General features: G+C 42.7%; 1 protein-coding gene and 1 long non-coding RNA gene across 45 annotated transcripts in view; one reads left to right on the top strand and one right to left on the bottom strand.

The window, feature by feature from the left end:
* INPP4B (inositol polyphosphate-4-phosphatase type II B) overlaps positions 1 to 20,752 on the bottom strand; it is an 802,877-nt gene that overhangs the window by 511,757 nt on the left and 270,368 nt on the right. The gene's annotated exons all lie outside the window — the stretch shown is intronic.
* Positions 1,507 to 20,234, top strand: LOC145526881 (uncharacterized). Its single transcript, XR_014069269.1, has 3 exons — positions 1,507 to 1,587; positions 17,907 to 18,419; positions 19,729 to 20,234. It is a non-coding gene; the product is annotated as an uncharacterized LOC145526881 (long non-coding RNA).

The following is a 20,752-nucleotide window of genomic DNA, read 5'->3' on the forward strand; positions in this document are numbered from 1 at the left end:
TTAAACATGAGGAGGCTAATGACGAGACAGGAGCAATATGATGTAACGTGTAACAGTGACCTACCTCAGGTCTCCCAACTTCTTCAGGGTCCTTTCTGCAATAGGGAAGAGCCTTTGTATTCTACTACAAGTAAATCACTAAAGGGATGTTGCCTATAAGCTTAAATTCTATTGTACGTAATGGCCCATCTCGGTGAATCCTGCCTCTCAGGTAATGAGCATTAAAATACCTTTGTTTAGCTTACAGGAAACGTTGTGGCCAGGCCCACCTGTGAATGACCATAACGAGGATGAAATTAACACATCCCCTTTGGCGGCTGATGGAAACCAGGAAATGCTTGACTTTATTTTCTCCCCTTTTAGTATAAAAGGAGCCTGAATTCTAACTCACACAAGATGTTTCTTTGGGACGCGAGTTCACCATCTTTGTGGTTTGCTCACTCTTTGAATCCCAACAGCTTGTCTCTCGATTACTGGCCTGTCACGTGCAAACAGTACAAGCTTAGATTCAGTAACGTTTCAAAAACCCCACACTGTACACCACAACCTGGGCTTTTCACTAGTTCCTCTTTTTGTTCCTAGTTTTTCTCTATCCCTCTTGTTAGGTTCTATGTTCACCCTCCTCACTGTGGCTGGTTATTCAATCTCCTCCATCCCATGACAGTGCCCTCTAGTGATGACCAGTGCAGGTCTGGCACAGAGGGAGGGCATAGGAAGCCCATGGTCATCGGAGGGTGAGGGGTAGAAGTCAGTATCTGGGGAGCACTCAGGGAAAATTTAGGAGAGTGACTGAAAACGTAGAGGGTAAGCCAACTGAACCTCCATCAGGGGATCTAACCAAATGTTGGAGCCTAAGGTGCAGAGCCAAAGTGGGGAGGGGAAGCAAGAACCAAAAAGATGCCAAGAAGGAGGATGGTCCAGGAAGCAGAGAGCCATGGGAGGCAGACAAGGGGAACGTGAATGACAGGGATACTGTGCTGTCTGTTATCTCCTATCCAGCATGACTATACAGTAAGTTCCCTACATGCGAACCTTCAAGTTGTGAACTTTCAAAGATGCTAATACGTGTTGCATAAATGTCTGGTGTGAGTGAAATTGCAGCTTGCCCTCATCTCCTATTGTGGACAGTCTCTCAGCTCTTCTCTTTCCTCCAGTAAGTAACTCTTCTTGCCTGTTCATTTGATGCCAGCCCCTGTATGCCAGCTGCTATACTGTACTTTTCAAGGTTCTGTACAATAAGATTAAAAATGTTTTCTTTACTTTTTGTGTTTTTTATGTATTCAGTTCTGTATTATTTATGTGAAAAAGTATTATAAACCTATCACAGTAGAGTACTATATAGCCGATTGTGTTAGTTAGGTACCTAGGCTAACTTTGTTGGATTTACGAATAAACTGGACTTACAAATGTGCTCTCAGAATGGAATTCATTCCTATGTAGGGGACTTACTGTACTTTGAAAGTAAATACAGTTGCAGGGACAGAGGATGCCTGCTTCCTTTTATAGCTCCTCAATCAATCCAAGTTTGAACCTGACTTAGAGAACTCATGCTTTAGATGGTGAGACATGGACGTCACAGAGATCTGGGTGAGTAACCTGTTGGTCTGTCGTAACCAAGGAGAACAGGTTTTGGGTATAAGGCCTGGGGCTGTGACAGTTCATGAGTCTTACTTGTTCACTTCCTGAGAATAGCTTTTCCTGGCTTTGCCCCTGAGCCTCTGAGGTTTCAGAGCTACTAAATCCCAGGTGGGTAAAGTGTTCCCTTCTGCTTTGGTTCCCATGTCAATAAACAGATAAGGCAACAGACCAGTGTAGTAAGTAGTGGGGGAAAAGGCATTTTAGAAGCCAGATGCACTGGAGCCTGTTCTAACAGAACAGTGAATTCTCACTTAAAAAAAAAAAAATCACCCTTTTGTCTAAAATGAGACGCCTGGGGGCCTGGGGGGGGTGGCAAATGACTTGTCCAGATTGATACAATGGCAAGGCCATTGCCTGTGATTAAAACCGTCAAGTGTTAGGGGCTTCCCTGGTAGTCCAGCGGTTGAGACCCCGTGCCCCCAATGCAGGGGGCGTAGGTTCGATCCCTGATCAGGGAACTAAGATCCCACATGCCACACAAGGCAAAAAAAAAAAAAATTAAGAAAAACAAAACAGAACAAAACCCATCGAGTGTCAGAGCTCTGCACTCCCAGTGGTGGTCACAGGACAGGTTATTATCACCTCAGAGAGGAAATGCTCCCTGCCTGGTGGGCAGGGGAGGGTCTATGGTACTTTCTCCCTCATGTTTTCCTGTGGTAGCTTTGCTGCACTGTCTGAAAGACAAATTGGTATTCTCTGTAGGAACAGACAGGATGATTCATGCTGTGTGCTACATAATTAAGGTCTGTGAACTCAAAATGAGCAAGCCAGGATGTTAGTAATCTTGGTAGGAAGGCGGCTCACGGAAGCAGCCATACCTCATTCTTTGAATCCCTTTGAGGTGGGAGAGTTAAACTGCTCTGAGATAAGGGAACTTACCTGAATAGAGTTCTTTTCAAGATTTTTCTCCCCTACCTCTCTCATCTCTACCATGAAATATACATGTGTGTGTGTGAATTTTTAATTTCACAGCCAAGAAACTAGGCTTTCCTCTCATCTCTTGTGCTTTAAAGTACTTGTTCAAACCAAACAATGATTGAGCTGCTACAACAGACTATAAGACCAAGCACTTCAAAGCCACATATGAAGACTACATGGATTTTGCTTTCTTAAAAAGCTCATAGTCTAGGAAAGACAGGTGTAAATAATTTACATAGGCACTTACTTAACTAGCTGTGTCGCTGTGGCTAAACCATGTAAATTCCATAAACCCGGTGTCTTCAAGTGTAAAGTGACAATAATAGTACTTATCTTGCTGACACCAACATATTTTTAAAGTCAAAGTATATAAAGCCCTGAGTGGTGGATTTCGTACCTGTTAGGTATTTAATAACCACCAGTAAGTGACAAGTGAATAAATATTCTAACCAAAGAAAGAGGATAATGAGTCAAGAAACACAAAGGGAAGAGAAGGCTACTCTTCCCACAAGTGCACATTGGTTGCTTTGCAGCTGCCCAGGAGCTACACATCCTTTCTTTGGCAACAACATCCAATTTCCTTGACCAAGCCCCCTGTCTCCCATGCTCCAGCCGAGTCTGGGTTACAAAGGGAGCCTAAATACTAAATTATATTGCACTAAAAATGGAAAGAATGGGGCGTTTTCCTTCCGTAATTTTCTTCCTGAGATTGCACAGAAGTAAGTGGGGGAAGAGGGAAGGGCAAAAATATGAGGCAGGAAGCTGGATCTGAATTGTAAAAATGTCCAAGGGGTATTTTGAGGCAAGGATTGGCTAATATTCTACCATTAAATTGTTCGCATTTGTGATGTAAGTCCTTTCCATTTCCCCAAACCTGTTGTTATTTGTCTTACACACAGAAGGTCTTGTGTGAGTGTTTCTGTTTGTTGGTTTTTAATCTGTGTTGACACAGAGTAGAAGGATAGTATGCAAGGATGGGCACACTGATCTGCAGACTAAACCAACCCAGCTAACACAGAAGCTGGGAGTGGCAGATGGCCAAGAGAACGTCAATTACACGGGGGTGTGTGTGTGTATGTGTGTGTGTTAGTTGCTCAGTCCTGTCTGACTGTGACCTTGTAGACTGTAGCCCACCAGGATCCTCTGTCCATGAAATTTTTCAAGAAAGAATACTGGAGTGGGTTGCCATCTCCTCCTCCAGAGAATCTTCTTGACCCATGGAGCGAACCTGAGTCTCTTGTGTCTTCTGCATTGGCAAGAGGGCTTTTCACCACTGAGCCACCTGGGAAGCCCCAGTTGCATGGAGCAAAATTCAAAACTCTGGATGGCAAGAAGGCATAAGCTAGGACATAGAGGAGTGATTTGAGCCCATTTCCTCTACTTTCAAGGGAAGGGATACTTGAGCTGACTGAGTGGACTGTAGGACCCCAGTCCACTTGGGTTTTATTTTCAGTCCTATTCAGGTTCATCTGAACCCTGATACAATAGACAGTTTGAGTTCCCTGTTTAAATCCCTGCCCTGGTTTTGTACCTGGAGCATATGATGGCCAAACTGTGGGGTGCCTATTTCAGAAGAGAAGGAATAACTCAGCATCAACCAATTAGGTCATGGGATTTCTACTACAGCCACAGAAAAGCTGTGCAAAAAGAACTCTAAAATCACGCTTATGGAATCTGGGTGAGGAAGCTATTTGAGATCGCATGCTTGTGGTAGAAAACCAAGCACATGGAATGTTCTATGGGCTCCCAAGAGTATGTTCCTTAACTTCTTTCTTTTTTTTTACTTAAGGATTTTTTTAAAAAATAAATTTCTTTACTTTAGTTGGGGGCTAATTACAATATTGTAGTAGTTTTTGCCATACATTGACATGAATCAGCCATGGGTTTACATGTGTTCCCCATCCTGAACCCCTCTCCCACTTCCCTCCCCATCCCATCCCTCTGGGCCATCCCATTGCCCCGGCCCCGAGCATTTGTCTCATGCATCGAACATGGAATGGTGTTCTGTTTCACATATGATAATATACGTTTCAATGCTATTCTCCCAGAACGTACCACCCTCACCTTCTCCCTCAGAGTCCATCAGACTGTTCTATGCATCTGTGTCTCTTATTCTGTCTCGCATATAGGGTTATCGTTATCATCTTTCAAATTCCATATATATGCATTAGTATACTGTATTGGTGTTTTTCTTTCTGGCTTACTTCACTCTGTATAATGGGCTCCAGTTTCATCCATCTCAATAGAACCGATTCAAATGTATTTTTTAATGGCTGAGTAATATTCCATTGTGTATATGTAGTGGTACATATACACAATGGAATACTTAAGGATTTTTTGAGGTGGGCCATTTTTAAAGTCTTTATTTAATTTGTTACAATATTGTTCTGCTTTATGTTTTGGTGTTTTGTCAGCAAGGCATGTGGGATCTTAGCTCACTGACCAGGGATCAAAGCCATACCCACTGTACTGGAAGGCAAAGTCTTAACCACTGGACCACCAGGGAAGTCCTTGCTCTTTAACTTGTGATGTGAACCACCTAGAAATGGTGTTAAAATGCAGAGTCTGATTAGTAGGTCTGAGGGAGAACTTGAGATTCTGTATTTCTAACCAGCTCCCAGACAATGCTAAGGCTGATGGTCTGGGGTCCATACTCGGAGCAGCAAGGCTAGATTCTCTCATGAAACAACAAACAACAGAGGTCCCTACATGTATTAAACAAATTAACCTCAACATATATGTTATTCCTTGAACCTCAAAGTCATTATGGTAGAAAAAAGAATGTACTTACTGGAACTCTGCCCTATCAGAGCTCAGTGTCAGAGAAACTGGATTCCCACAATACAGACTTTTGAGTCTTTGGTAAGCCTCACATATTACCAAAAGCTAGAGATTGTGGAAACTACAATACCAAGAACTATGGAGAATTTACAGAAGGAAGCAATATTGAGTCTTAGGGAAATAAAGAATAAAACTGACAATTGCTACCATTTGTTTAATGTTTACCATCTGTCAGGCACTGTTTCAAGTGTTTTATCACTTAATTCTTAATATTACAGTAACTCTGTAGTGTAGGAACGACAGTTACCTCTATTTTAGATATAAGGAAGCTGAGAGTCAGAGTAAGTTAACTGCCCAAGATCACACAGCTCGTGTTTAGCAAGACAGGTGCTTAAACACAGGCAGTCCTGCCCTGCAGTCTACTCACGCGTGCTCCCCAACTTGCCCTCTTCTGTTCCTTTACTCCAGATCCACCATCAGTAAGTCCTACCAACTCTGTCCATTCACTAGCTTCAAAGTCAACTTCCCCATTTCCTCTACCGCCTCCTACTCTAACTTTATCTCTCCTCATTTAGGGTAGCACATGCTAAGTCACTTCAATCGCGTCCGACTCTGAGATCCCATGGACTGTAGCCTGCCAGGCCCCTCTGTCCATGGGATTTTCCAGGCAAGAATACTGGAGTGGGTTGCCATTTCCTCCGACTATGGGGTCGCACAGAGTTGGACACGACTGAAGCAACTTAGCAGCAGCAGCAGCAGCAGAATAGTATAACACAGCTCTTATATATATATAAAAAAAATCCTCTAACTGGACTCCTGCACTTGCTTTAAAAAAAAAAAAAAAAATTAAGGGCTTCCCTGGTTTGCAGAAAGACTATTATATCACACCCCAAGTATGCACTATTTAAATCCTTCAATGGCTTTCTGTGGCTTCTAAGCTAACAACAGACACACTCAACCAGGGGCCAAGGCACTTCAGGATTTGATTTTGTTTTCCTTTCCTGCCCTCTCTTCACCATAGGACCCCTCACACTGTGGGCTCTACCCAGTCTGTACTTTAAACTGACTTTTTTTTTTAATTTTCAACCTCACTGATGGGTTTTATTGAGGTGTGAAAATAATTTAGTTGGTCAAGATCAGCATTTTAATGAAATGGAAGAAGAAAAATACATCAGAGTGTTATTTGTCAGACTTTTCTTTTTTCAATGATACGGGTGCACTTCATGATGAAAACTCTATTTATAACCAAATATCATAAAGAAAAGAAGAATGATGCCTCCTGCAGACCATGTTCTCTCTTGCCTCCAAGCCTCAGCAGATGTCATTTCCTCTACCTGGGAAGCTTTGCCTCGAGCCCTGTGCCTAGGAATCCCTGTGTACCCTCCTGGGATCCATGGCACCCAGGGTGGGATCTCAAGGACCCAGTGGGACGGGGCTGTCAGCATCTATCCACTGTCATATACACAAGTGAGGAAGACTGAAAGGAGAAGCTCTAAAGAATCCAAATATTTGGCTGCAGGAGGGCTACCCAGGTATCAAGACAAAGAGAGGGACTGGGAGAGAAAGCAGGAGGTAGAACCAGCACAAGTTCCTTCAGCCATCAGAGCACAGCCAATAGTTCCCCAGGACACTCGAGCTCACCGTGAAGGACACATTGGAGGCTGACAAAGTAGGGCAAAGATGCTGTATTTAGAAAGCTAGTTCAGCAGCCCAGGTGAGAACCCGTAAGCACATTTGTAAAGATAGCAACTGCCAGGTGGAGAGCAAGGGCAACCATGAAAGACTTTAAGGAGGGAGGCTCTGCCAAGCTTGGTTACAACGCAGTCCACCTCGTGTATTTATTAGATGCTAGCTAGTGCTAAGGGCTTCCACAGTAGCTCAGTGGTAAAGAATCCACCTGTAATGCATGAGATAAAGAAGACCTGGGTTTGATCCCAGGGTTGGGAAGATCCCATGAAGGAGGAAATGGCAATCCACTCCAGTACTCTTACCTGGAGAATCCCATGGACAGAGGAGCTGTCTTGCTCCTTGGGCTGCAGTCCAAGGAATCACAAAGAGTCAGACATGACTGAGTGACTGAGCACACACAACTAGTTGTAAATGGGCATTTTACAGTTGACTTTTATGTAGTTTCCAGGGCCAACTTTAATAGGGTGAAGACCTTGAGGTTGGTTGAAAAAAACATTCCTATGTGTCTGCCTATTGTCAGAAAGTGCATCTATTTGTTTTTTTTTCCTACTCGATGAGGAAAGAAGAGAGTTCTTGGCTGTGGGTGTCCTGTGGGGACATGGAGGCAGGATTATAGAGATGGACATGATTTTAATCCTCTGAGTGGCAGGTAAAGAAACCGAGGCTCAGAGTTTCCTTGTCTTACAAGCTAAGTGCTGGAGCTGCAATCAGAACACCAGGCCTTTGAGAGTCAGGGAGGGCTTTGCCAACGAAACCTCATGGGGTCAAAGTGCAGTTCCTGAACACAACCCACAGGAGTCCCCTCTTTACTACCCTGGACCCACAGGTTCTGTGCCCCTTGCCGCTGACCGAGAGGGGGGCCCCATGAATTACCCCTTGGTGATTAGGACGGGTCACTGCTGAGGTCCGTGAATCCAGCACGTACGTGACTGGAGAAAAAGAGTTATTGCTTTTTAAGTGCAGATATGGATGAGGGTTATGGTAACTGAAATAAAAAAAAAGGGCAAATGTCAGAGACAATCTGGGAAAAAGGTGAAATAACTGAATGTCTGACTAGCTGCGAGGGATGGAGAGGAAAGAAGTATTAAAAAAAAAAAAAAAAAAAAAGGAGAGAGAGAGAACCCCAGACTTGGAGACTGGAAAGAAAGCTAATACCACTGACCAAAATGGGGTCCCAGGGGGAGAAAAGGCTTCCAGGGTCACAGAGAGAAAGACCGTTAGCTCCGCCTGTGGTAAATTAACTGTGACAAGAGGACAGGCTATGCACTGGAGGTTTCCTGCTGAGGTGTTACCTGAGGAAACCAAGTTTCATGTCACCTAGTTCAGTTCAGGTCAGTTCAGTCGCTCAGTCGTGTCCGACTCTTTGCGACCCCATGAATCGCAGCACGCCAGGCCTCCCTGTCCATCACCAACTCCCGGAGTCCACCCAAACCCATGTCCATCGAGTCGGTGATGCCATCCAACCATTTCATCCCCTGTCATCCCTTCTCCTCCAATCCTTCCCAGCATCAGGGTCTTTTCAAATGAGCCAGCTCTTGCATCAGGTGGCCAAAGTATTGGAGTTTCAGCTTCAGCATCAGTCGTTCCGATGAACACCCAGGACTGATCTCCTTTAGGATGGACTGGTTGGATCTCCTTGCAGTCCAAGGGACTCTCAAGAGTCTTCTCCAACACCACAGTTCAAAAGCATCAATTCTTCAGCACTCAGCCTTCTTTATAGTCCAACTCTTACATCCATACATGACCACTGGAAAAACCATAGCCTTGACTAGACGGACCTTTGTTGGCAAAGTAATGTCTATGCTTTTTAATATGCTATCTAGGTTGGTCATAACCTTCCTTCCAAGGGGTAAGCGTCTTTTAATTTCATGGCTGCAGTCACCATCTGTAGTGGTTTTGGAGCACAGAAAAATAAAGTCTGACACTGTTTCCCCATCTATCTGCCATGAAGTGATGGGACCAGATGCCATGATCTTAGTTTTCTGAATGTTGAGCTTTAAGCCAATTTTTTCACTCTCTTCTTTCACTTTCATCAAGAGGCTCTTTAGTTCTTCTTCACTTTCTGCCATAAGGGTGGTGTCATCTGCATATCTGAGGTTATTGATATTTCTCCTGGCAATCTTGATTCCAGCTTGTGCTTCATCCAGCCTAGCATTTCTCATGATGTACTCTGCATATAAGTTAAATAAGCAAGGTGACAACATACAGCCTTGATGTACTCCTTTTCCTATTTGGAACCAGTCTGTTGTTCCATGTCCAGTTCTAACTGTTGCTTCCTGATCTGCATACAGGTTTCTCAAGAGGCAGGTCAGGTGGTCTGGTGTTCCCATCTCTTTCAGGATTTTCCACAGTTTATTGTGATCCACACAGTCAAAGGCTTTGGCATAGTCAATAAAGCAGAAATAGATGTTTTTCTGGTACTTTCTTGCTTTTTTGATGATCCAACGGATGTTGGCAATTTGATCTCTGGTTCCTCTGCTTTTTCTAAACCAGCTTGAACATCTGGATGTTCACAGTTCACGTATTGCTGAAGCCTGGCTTGGAGAATTTTAAACATTACTTTACTAGCATGTGAGATGAGTGCAATTGTGCGGTACTTTGAGCATTCTTTGGCATTGCCTTTCTTTGGGATTGGAATGAAAACTGACCTTTTCTTGTCCTGTGGCCACTGCTGAGTTTTCCAAATTTGCTGGCATATTGAGTGCAGCACTTTCACAGCATCATCTTTCAGGATTTGAAATAGCTCAACTGGAATTCCATCACCTCCACTAACTTTGTTTGTAGTGATGCTTCCTAAGGCCCACTTGACTTCACATTCCAGGATGTCTGGCTTTAGGTGAGTAATCACACCATTGTGATTGTGTGGGTCATGAAGAACTTTTTTGTACAATTCTTCTGTGTATTCTTGCCACCTTTTCTTGATATCTTCTGCTTCTGTTAGGTCCATACCATTTCTGTCCTTTATTGAGCCCATATTTGCATAAATGTTCCCTTGGTATCTCTAATTTGCTTGAAAAGATCTCTAGTCTTTCCCATTCTATTCTTTTCCTTTATTTCTTTGCATTGATCGCTGAGGAAGGCTTTCTTATCTCTCCTTGCTATTCTTTGGAACTCTGCATTCAAATGGGTATATCTTTCCTTTTCTCCTTTGCTTTTCGCTTCCTGTCTTTTCACAGCTATTTGTAAGGCCTCCTCAGACAGCCATTTTGCTTTTTTGCATTTCTTTTTCTTGGGGATGGTCTTGATGCCTGTCTCCTGTACAATATCACGAACCTCCATCTATAGTTCATCAGGTATTCTGTCTATCAGATCACGTAAGCTAAGGCAGTTTTATTTTCACTCTGAGTCAGAAAGAAGAGTTGAGCAGTTAGAACAAGACATGAAAGGCCTGAAGAGGTGATTGCAGTTTGGTTTATCTAAGCTAAAGCCTGGGAAAGCTGCACTCTCTCCCCGTATATTCAGGCAGAAGGAACGGGAAGACAGAGGGCTGGAAGGGGCTCTTTCTTCTCTTTCTGTGATGTATCAAAACCACACAACGCTGACCACCGGGGGCAGCAGCGGCCTCCCGCATCACAGCCCAAGCTTTTAACGCAGCTGCTCAGCCCAGGAGAGGCTTTCAAAGCAGCTGCCTGGAGAGCTTCCTCCCGCAGGCGGAGCCTTCTCAAGCGCTCAGAAGGCAGACGCAGCTGGAGGGAGGCTGGCGGTGTGCCAGCGGAGGGCTGCTGACAGGAAACGCAGAGAAACTGTTGTGGGGAGGAGAAAAATCAAGAAGGGATAGAAGTCAGAGCTGAACTGGATGTTAACAACCATCCAGAGAAGAGGCGAAGAGGGGGACGTATCGAGTGCCTCGAATTCCCAGAAATGAACTTCTGTGAAAGGCAGACTCACCACAGAGGATGACTTCAGAGAACTGAAGACACAAAAGGCCTTGAAGTTCATTGAATCCACCCACCGCCACTGCCTCCCACAAATAGACCCAAGGCCTCCAGAGGAAGGAGCAGTCAGGGAGGTCACATGACCCACTGGTGTCACCCAGGCAGCTGTTGGCGGCAGAATAGGGTACACAAACTCCCGATGACACACACGCTCCAAGGGACCTTCTTAGCAGTCCATACAACATTGTGATAGGTGTGGCTGCAGTAAACAGAAACCCCCTGATTGTAGACAGTAGCCATAGCTATCTGATAAATAGTAAAACAAACCATAGAACTGGGAATGGAACTATCCATGATGAAATATAGGGCTTTTCAGGTGGCCCTCGGAGAAGGCAATGGCACCCCACTCCAGTACTCTTGCCTGGAAAATCCCATGGACGGAGGAGCCTGGTGGACTGCAGTCCATGGGGTCGTGAAGAGTCGGACACGACTGAGCAACTTCACTTTTCACTTTCATGCACTGGAGAAGGAAATGGCAACCCACTCCAGTGTTCTTGCCTGGAGAATCCCAGGGACGGCGGAGCCTGGTGGGCTGCTGCCTATGGGGTTGCACAGAGTTGGACACGACTGACACGACTTAGCAGCAGCAGCAGCAGCAGCAGCAGCAGGTGGTGCTAGTGGTAAAGAACCCACCTGCCAATGCAGGAGACGTAAAGTAAGAGACATGGGTTTGATCCCTGTGTTGGGAAGGTCCCCTGGAGGAGGTCATGGCAACCCACTCCAGTATTCTTGCCTGGAGAATCCCATGGACAGAGGAGCCTGGAGGGCTACAGTCCATAGGGTCACAGTCAGACACGATTGAAATGTCTTAGCACACATGCATGATGAAATGTGAGATGAAATTGAGATAAATTCCATATAAAATGAAAAATGGAATTGAGATCCCTAAAATAGGTCCATCAGAAATGGTCTCTGATGTCTGTTATTGCAGAGCTTCTGGTCACCTGTGAGATCAGCCATCCTTCCCCTTCTAGGTTCTGGCCTTGCTCCCAGACATACAAGGAACTCCAAACAAGCGATTCAGAGACAAAAAGTCCCTCTGATTTCAATGAGGCACAGTTGCTCTGGTCTGGGTGTGACTTCACTGCCCAGTTTTTGTCCATCAGAGGCTCTGCTTCCTTGTCAGGACCTTAATTCACATCCATGGTACCAACCAAGACAACCACACTTGCCCTTTTCAATCCCAAAGCACTGTTCATAATCTTTCATTCTGAATTCACCACCTCCCCTGTCATCTCAAAACTATGGGTGACCCCACAGCATGGCCACATTCCTCTGTCTGAGCCTTTGAACCACCTTGACCCCCAAATTCTGAGCCCAGTCTGTGTACTTCGGTCGCTTGTTGCCCATGAAGCTTGCTGTAGCTTGACATTTAGACAAACTCTGCTTGGTTCTCTGGATTCATAGGATTTATTTGTCCTGCCCCCTTTCCTTTCTACACTAGCGTCTTCCAGATTTCATCATCCTGGCCCAAATAAGACACTGACCACAATCTGATTTTGGCAGCAGGAAAGAAGAAAGATGAAAACTGCAAGTTAAGGAGGAAATATGGCTTCTTTTAGAAACAGTTATTACTAATATATGAAGCCTAAAGGTAAGGAAATTATTCAATCCATTGGAACTGCTGGATTGGCCAAAATTTTCATTTTGGCTTTTCTATATGATCATATGGAAAAACCCGAATGAACATTTTGACCAACCTAGTATTTAGGGTAGACTAGGTTGTGCTCCTGTTATCAAATTTCCCAAGGAATCTCAGTGGCTTCACATAAGAAAGGTTTATTTCCTCCCCTCCTAAATATTCAATGGGTGTTCCATGTGTGCATGCTCAGTTGCTTCAGTCATGTCTGACTCTTTGTAACCCCGTGGACTGTAACCCACCAGGCTCCTTTGTCCGTGGGATTTTTCAGGCAAGAATACTGGTGTGGGTTACCATTCCCTCCTCCAGAGTATTATTCCGACCCAAGGATCAAACCCACATCTCTTGTGTCTCCTGCATTGCAAGCAGCAGATTCTTTACCTGCTGAACCACCTGGGACGACCTCAGTGGGTGTTAGGAGGTGGGAAAGAATTGTTTCAGGTAGGAAATAGGCTCAAGGAATCCTCAGCTTCTTAAAGTTTCATCAGGACCAAGTCTCCTTCTTGATTTCCTGGCAGGTGAGGAGGAACCAGAGGATCACAGAGGGTTTTCACTGCCCCAGTTTGGAATTGACTCGATCATTTCTTACAACTCATTAGCTAGAGGTGCACATAAGGTTCTGCCCATCTGCAAGGAAGTGAGAATCCCAGTTTTTCCACATGGTTCAAAGGGCAGGAGACCTGGAGGCTGGTAATACTTGTAACATCTGGGCCACAGTGATTCTAGGTGACACAGCTCTGGAATTCTCCCAATTGTTGTATGAGCCGAAGGGCTAATGCACCTGGAGTTGTGACAATGCTTCTCATTTTTAGTTGACAATAAGCAAAGCTGTCTGCAATAAGTGTGATAAAAAATGAATGAATATGCACTGATGGAATGGTGAAATGACAGTGCATGTGTTAAAAACTGTGAACCTGAGGTATCTGAGCATGGTTGTTGTTGTTCAGTGGCTCAGTCATGTCCAGCTCTTTGCAACCCCATAGACTACAGCACGCCAGGCTTCCCTGTCCTTCACTATCTCCCAGAGTTTGTTCTAACTCAATTTTATTTCACACTTCCATTTTTGTGGCTTGAGGAGAATACTTTTTTTAATATTAGTTTGTAATGTCTACTTTGTATTTAATGAACCAAGATTAAAAGCGGAGGCTCTGCCTCTCATTTTTATGGATAATTGCATATAACATTCAAAAGCATAAAATACCAACAATATTTTCTTAACAGCAACTTTTAATGCTTCAATACAGCAGTAGAGTTACAAATAGAAAATTATATGCATCCTTTTTATCAATATTGTAATTTAATTCTAGAGTATCACCTGCACTTCTACACATATTTAATCTTGTAATCATAGCCCTCTACAGACAAATCCATGACAATTCAATACATATGTGAATTATAGCACTCGTTTTCTAGACCTGGCATTAGGGTGCATGCGTGCTAAGTTGTGTCCATGGACTATATCCCACCAGGCTCCTTTGTCCATGGAATTTTCCAGACAAGAATACTGGAGTGGGTTGCAATTTCCTACTCCAACCCAGGGATCAAACCCTCGACTCCTGAGTCTCCTGCTTTAGCAGGCAGATTCTTATTGAGCCAGACATGGCATTAGGATGCTTTAAACTCTTAGCGCATAAAGTGAACATCTTGCCAAGAGGACATTTAAAATAATGAGGAAAGAAAGCCATTGAATTATCCTTTATTATTGCTTGCTCTTCTTCCTCTTATTACATGTTGAAAAAGCTTTGAGTTATTTATTTACATTTAACTCACAGACAAGGCTTTTATACACTTGAAAAGCTTACAATAAGATTAGGATGGCTGTAATTCTGTCCATTAAATTTTCCTGGAGACATCTGAGCAGTGTGCTGGGTATGGTCTCTGTAGCACCTCATCAACTCACGTCAGAAAAGCAGCAAGAAATACAAGTAATCAAATGTTTTTTAGTTGCTAAGTCATGTCCGACTCTTCTGAGACCCCATGGACTGTAGCCCACTGGGCTCCTCCATCCTTGGGATTCTCCAGGCAAGAATACTGGAGTGGGTTGCCATGCCTTCCTAAAGGGGATCTTCCTGACCTGGGGCTCGATCCCTCGTCTCCTGCATTGGCAGGCAGATTCTTTACCACTGAGCCACCAGGGAAGCCAAGTAATCAAACAGGTGCTCTCTAATTTCCCAAATGGGGTTTATCAAGCTATGTTTTCTCTACTGAGATCACCACAAAAGTGAAGTGTTTCAGCAAGATCTAATTCTCAACAGCTGAAGACTGTCATTTGAGAGACATCTTTCGAAAGCCTCCTCTGCCCCAGCCACATGTCTCTTCCAAGTACTCCCAGCCCCCTACAAGGATCACAATTCTGACTGAGTCCTCCCTTCTACAGCTCTAAGGCTCCATGAGCATAGGGCAAGCAGCCAGCCTGTCTGTGGGATTGAAGATACTTCGTAATCCCCAAGCTCATAAACACTAGTATTGATTTTCAAAATCATTCTCATCCAGTTTCATAAAATCCTTACTATCATTTTGGTGAAAACTGAAGTGACCTTTTTAATATCACCTGTTGTTCTCCAGGGAGTAGTTGCCAAACCAGCAATATATATTCCAGAGAAAAAAATATTTAAATAAGACCACACTTAAATTTACAGAATATATGTTAAAGCCAAACTCACTAATGATGTAACTCACAAATATATAGAATATTAGAACTTATAATATTTTTTTATCAGAGCTAACAGAAGGCCAAAAAATAAAAAAATTTTAAAAATTCTCTACACACTAATTTTTCTAAATCTATTTTCTGGTGGGAAAGAATACAAAGAGTAGAAAAGAAAGTGAAAGGAAGCGTTAGTCGCTCATCATGTCCTACTTTTTGTGACCCCCTGGGCTGTAGCCCCCTAGGCTCTTCTGTCCATGGGAGTCTCCAGGCAAGAATACTGGATCTAGTAGCCATTTCCTTCTCCAGGGGATCTTCCCGACTCGGGAATCGAACCTGAATTTCCTGCATTGCAGGCAGATTCTTTACCACTGAGTCACCAGGGAAGCCCAACACAGAGTACTGCTAAAAAACAAACAAACAAAAAAGAGACTTGAGATGAAAATACATTTCTGAAACAGAAATCAATTCAGAAAATTATTCCACTTGAATAGATACCCATTTTATAAACAGAAAAACTGGAAGAGAAAAACTATATGACGTGTTCAAGTTTCTAAAGTTGATTTGTGAATGGAGCGGGAAAGATAGTGCTTTTCTCCGAACTTTAATTCAAATATCTAATTTGATTTTTTTTTGATACTGATTTTCTAAAGATATGTAAAGACTGAAATGTTTTTTTGTGTGTGTATGTGCACACTGTTAAGGAAGATTCTAACTAAAGTATAAAAATTTTTTTTTCAAAAAACTTTCTATGTACATTTCAAGTCTCCAGCATCCTGCCTAGATTTCTTTCTTCTCTTTCCTCGCTTTCTCTTTTTTCTCCTTGAGATTCTCACAGGGGTAAAAAGAGGGAAAATGAGATTTCATGAGAGGATAGTTCTGACCTAGAAAGAGAAAAAATTCTTTAACACAGAGAAAAACACAGATCTTTAAAGAGATGGGTGGGAAATGTTACTACATTGTTTTGCTTTATGTGGATATAAAGAAAAAGGGACCAAATTTTTGTTGCTTGAACAAGGAGAGGGATTTTCTTATGAGGCTCTGAAAGGTTTTATAGTTGAAAAGTAATGTGAAAAATAATAACTTCTACCACTGAATGATTGTTATAAGGCTCAACACCTTCAATAAAAAGATGCGTCTGTTCAATTTCCAGTCACATCAAATTCTCATTACAAACAGCTAAATCTCATCTCTCCATGAGCCAGACTGTATCAAAAGCAACAGCTTTATGCATTAAGTTTTGTAACACGCACTTATATCCCATATCTCCCAGGTCACAAAGCAAATTCCAGGACCTTTTCCCCTCAGTGAACGACAGGCTTGGATGCTAAGCTTCCCTGAGACCAGGAGCAAGGAAATGCCGGTGACCAAAATGCCCTTGAAAACAAGAAAGAAATTCTGGCGCTTTTTGGAAACAGAATTTTCCAGCTCCCAAGCTCTTGTATAAAAACAATTTTTGTGTTAAAGAAAAAAAATCAAGTATTGTTGAAAGTTTAATTCAAAATCCATGAAAAGGAAAATAAGAGCTGCATTAAGGCCAAACAATAAGTAAATAAATAAATCCCTATTAAAAAACCTGAAAAGCCTGCTTAATAATTTCCATGCCATTGTTTCTAATGTGATTTGGAAACGTCCGATATTGTTACATCCTTCTAAGGTTTGGGGAGAGAATAAAATGCCAAGGGGCTTAAAGTTCCCAGACAAATCACGGAAATCAGGACAGAAAGGTGCAGACTCTAATGATAAATGCTAGGGTTCAGAGTGAGAGCTCTAATTCAAAGCATAACTCACCTTACCAGGACAGAGGCCAACGGACTTGACCTTAGACAGTTTTGCCCTTTAGAGAAAGGTCTTTTGAGCAGTGAAGAGATCCTCCAGTAGGCAAAAAGATGAATATCACTTTCAAAACAGAAAATAGGTCAACTGATATGGCAGAATGAAACCTGGATATTGGTAATTTTTTAAGGCAGTAAAGCTGAAAACGAAAGGTAAAATTCAAGGATACAGGAATGGTATGCTTTCTTATTGGCAGCATGTCCATTCTCATACTTAAGACTCTGTCATTTGCTGCGCCTGGGAATGTTGGCTTCCTTTAAGACTTAAATCAAATCCAAGTAATTAACTAAATGGTAAATGCTTATTTATATTGCTCATGAATTGATGCAAAGAGTACTCCAGAATAGGATAATTGAAGAAGAATTAGATGATAGTGCTGGAAAAAAAACCTCAACATTTGGCAATAAAATGGTTTGAGGATTAAAGAAATAAGGGTATTTAAAAGGCAAGAGCAGTGACAACGATGAAAAATTATAATCCATTTTATATTATAACTATATAATCTCCAGGGTAGACTGTCCATCCATTATGGAGATAATAATTATAACTATAAATTGTGATTATATTAATATAATTAATATGTTATGTTAATTATAGTTATATGATTATCATCATAAATGATAAGCATCAATTCATGTGCATAAACCCATGGAATAGATTGCAAAGTGGCCATAATACTTTGTAGTGCCTCCAATCAATAAGTGCAGTTTATTTGCTCATCCTTAAACTTGAGCTGGTGTTATAACTGTCTTTGGCTAATAGAAAGTGGCAGAAATGATATTTTACAGTCCTGAAGCTAAACCTCTCTCTGTCTCTCTTTTAGAACCTGCCACCTCCATTTTGAACAAGTCCCAAATCTGGTTGGTCTAGACTTCTACACACTGAGGGGACCACTGAACAACAACTGCCATTCCTCCAGCCCAACAAAAAGCCAGTCCTAGAATCTGAGCCACCTAACTGACCAGAAGCTGACCACAGATGCAGGAGTAACTCCAGTTAATTACCCAGCTGATCACAGACCAAATTGCCAACCGTCAGAATGATGAGCTTACATAAGCAGCGGTGATTTTAAGCTACAAAGTCTTATGGTGATCTGTTACCTGACAAAACTTAGATGATGGAATCCATATAGTCTAAGAAGCCTCACAGAAAGGTATTATTAACTTTATTTGCCAAAGCACTGTAGAGTATGAACTATTCACCCACTGGGCAAAATGACAAAGTCCGCTAATAGTGCATTGAGGAGACGGAGTTCTCTGGAGCACAGTCCATTCTGGAGATGTCAGGAAGACTTGCAACAAACATACCTGAGTGAGGACTTGAAATTTACTAATGAGTGGGCCAGGCAAAGTAACGGGGGAGAGTTATTTCAGTTACAAGGAATGGTAAATGCCTACAGAAGTTAAATAGCAAGGTGTAAGAATGAAGATGGGCTTCCCTGATGGCTCAGTTGGTAAAGAATCTGCCTGCAATGCAGGAGACCTGGGTTTGATCCCTGGGTTGGGACGATCCCCTGCAGAAGGGCATGGCAACCCACTCCAGTATTCTTACCTGGAGAATCCCTATGGACAGAGGAGACTGGTGGGCTACTGTCCATGGAGTCGGAAAGAGTCGGACATAACTGAGCGACTAAGCACATACATGCGAGAAGGAAGATGCAGGAATTTCCATTAGTCAAGTATAAGTTTTTAGTTTGGAAATGGCAAGATATGAGAATAGAGAAGTTAATAGGAACCAGACCATGAAGGCTTTTGGTGGGCTCATAAACACCTTGGATGGAAGTGTCTTGATATAGGCCTAGGACAGTAGTTCCCAGACATGAAAGCACATGAAAATCATTTGGTGGTGGTGCTAAGAATTGAAATTTCAAGGGCTCTTTCACCCATAAATTTTTATCCAATAACTTGGTAATGGAGTCCAGATTTTGGGCTTCAAATTTTGTTTTAATTTGTGTTTTTAATATATAAACCAGGAGGGTCTGATGTAGGTTGCATATGGGCCACACTTTAAAAAAAAATCACTAGGAAATGGGAGGTCTCCTGAAGTGATCTAAAAAAGAGAGGGACTCAGCACTCCCTGTATTATTTTCAGGTTGGCATTTAAGACTGATTTTTCCAGCTGAGTTTGGTAGGTAATTGAAGGCACTCAGAGAAAAAGACAAGGACAAGAAAATCTGAATGAGGGCAGTAGAAGTAAAAATTGGAGACCAATATGTGAAATATTTAGGAGGCTAAATGCCAGGGATTTTGGTTGACAGAAGAAATGGAGGTGGAGGGGAAGGGAAGTGTCAAGGATGGCACCTAGATTAAATTAGATTAAAGTAGCTTTAAAATGTTCAGAAAGCACTAGGTTGGAAGTTACAGGTACATATTTAGGAGTCATCAGTGTACAGTTATAAACCAAAGTATGGGAGCTGGGGAGAGTTCTGAGGAGTTCCCAGGAGAGTGAATAGAGGAAGAAGGGACAAAGCCAATGGCAGAACCCAAAAGTACAGAAACACCTGAAGGATGCATGAAAGATGAATAGCAGGTTAAGCTGCTACTGCTGCTAAGTTGTTTCAGTCCCGTCCGACTCTGTGCGACCCCACAGACGGCAGCCCACCAGGCTCCCCCGTCCCTGGGATTCTCCAGGCAAGAACACTGGAGTGGGTTGCCATTTCCTTCTCCAGTGCATGAAAGGAAAAGTGAAAGTGAAGTCACTCAGTCATGTCTGACTCTGCGACCCCATGGACTACAGCCTACCAGGCTCCTCCGTCCATGGGATTTTCCAGGCAAGAGTACTGGAGTGGGTTGCCATTGTCTTCTCTAGCAGGTTAAGAAGCTGGGAGAAAATACTACAGAGTGAAGAGAAAAAAATGGCTACAGTGAAATTATATTCCCAGTAGCCATAAATTGGCACAGCTCCAGGCAAACTAAAATGTTTGGTCGCCCTACTTAAAAATTCAAATCTGTCGTTCAAAGTCTCTTGTGATCGCTGCCAGTCTCATTTCACTAGAATTTTGGGTGCAGAATACTGAAGAGTGTGGTTTCAGTGTTGACCTTGAAATAAAAATGTGAAAACAGAATTCATATAACCCTTTTAAGAAAGTGTAACGTATACAGAAAACTATAAATAAAAATGCACAAAAAACCTACTTATGAACTTTGGTAAACAACCTTGCAGAGTCTCTCTATCCATAAATAATTTTAAATTACAAGGATCTTTGATTTAAATTGTACATATTACATATATACACGTGGGGCTTCTCTGGTGGCTCAATGATAATCTGCCTGCCAATGCAGGGGACAAGGGTTTGATCCCTGGGTCAGGAAGATCCTCTGGAGAAGGAAATGGCAATCCATTCTAACATTCTTGCCTGGAAAAATCCCATGGACAGAGGAGCCTGGCGGGTTACAGTCCATGGAGTCACAAAGTTGGACACAACTTAGTGACTGAACAAAATCATATATAACACACACACACACACACACACACACACACACACAGGAGATCAAATCAAGGTGACCAGAGTAGGAGGATACAAAACTCATCTTCTCATGAATATATCAAAATACCTCTACATGTGGAACAATTCTTACTGAAAACTAACTGGAAACTGGCAGAAAGACCCCTGTACAACCAAGGCTGTAAGAAAGATACACGTGGAGTCAGGTAGGAGGGCAAGAGTGA

Source organism: Giraffa tippelskirchi, chromosome 11 (genome assembly GCF_054371585.1).
Source record: "Giraffa tippelskirchi isolate mGirTip1 chromosome 11, T2T-mGirTip1v1.2.pri, whole genome shotgun sequence".
NCBI classification, from domain to species: Eukaryota; Metazoa; Chordata; class Mammalia; order Artiodactyla; family Giraffidae; genus Giraffa; species Giraffa tippelskirchi.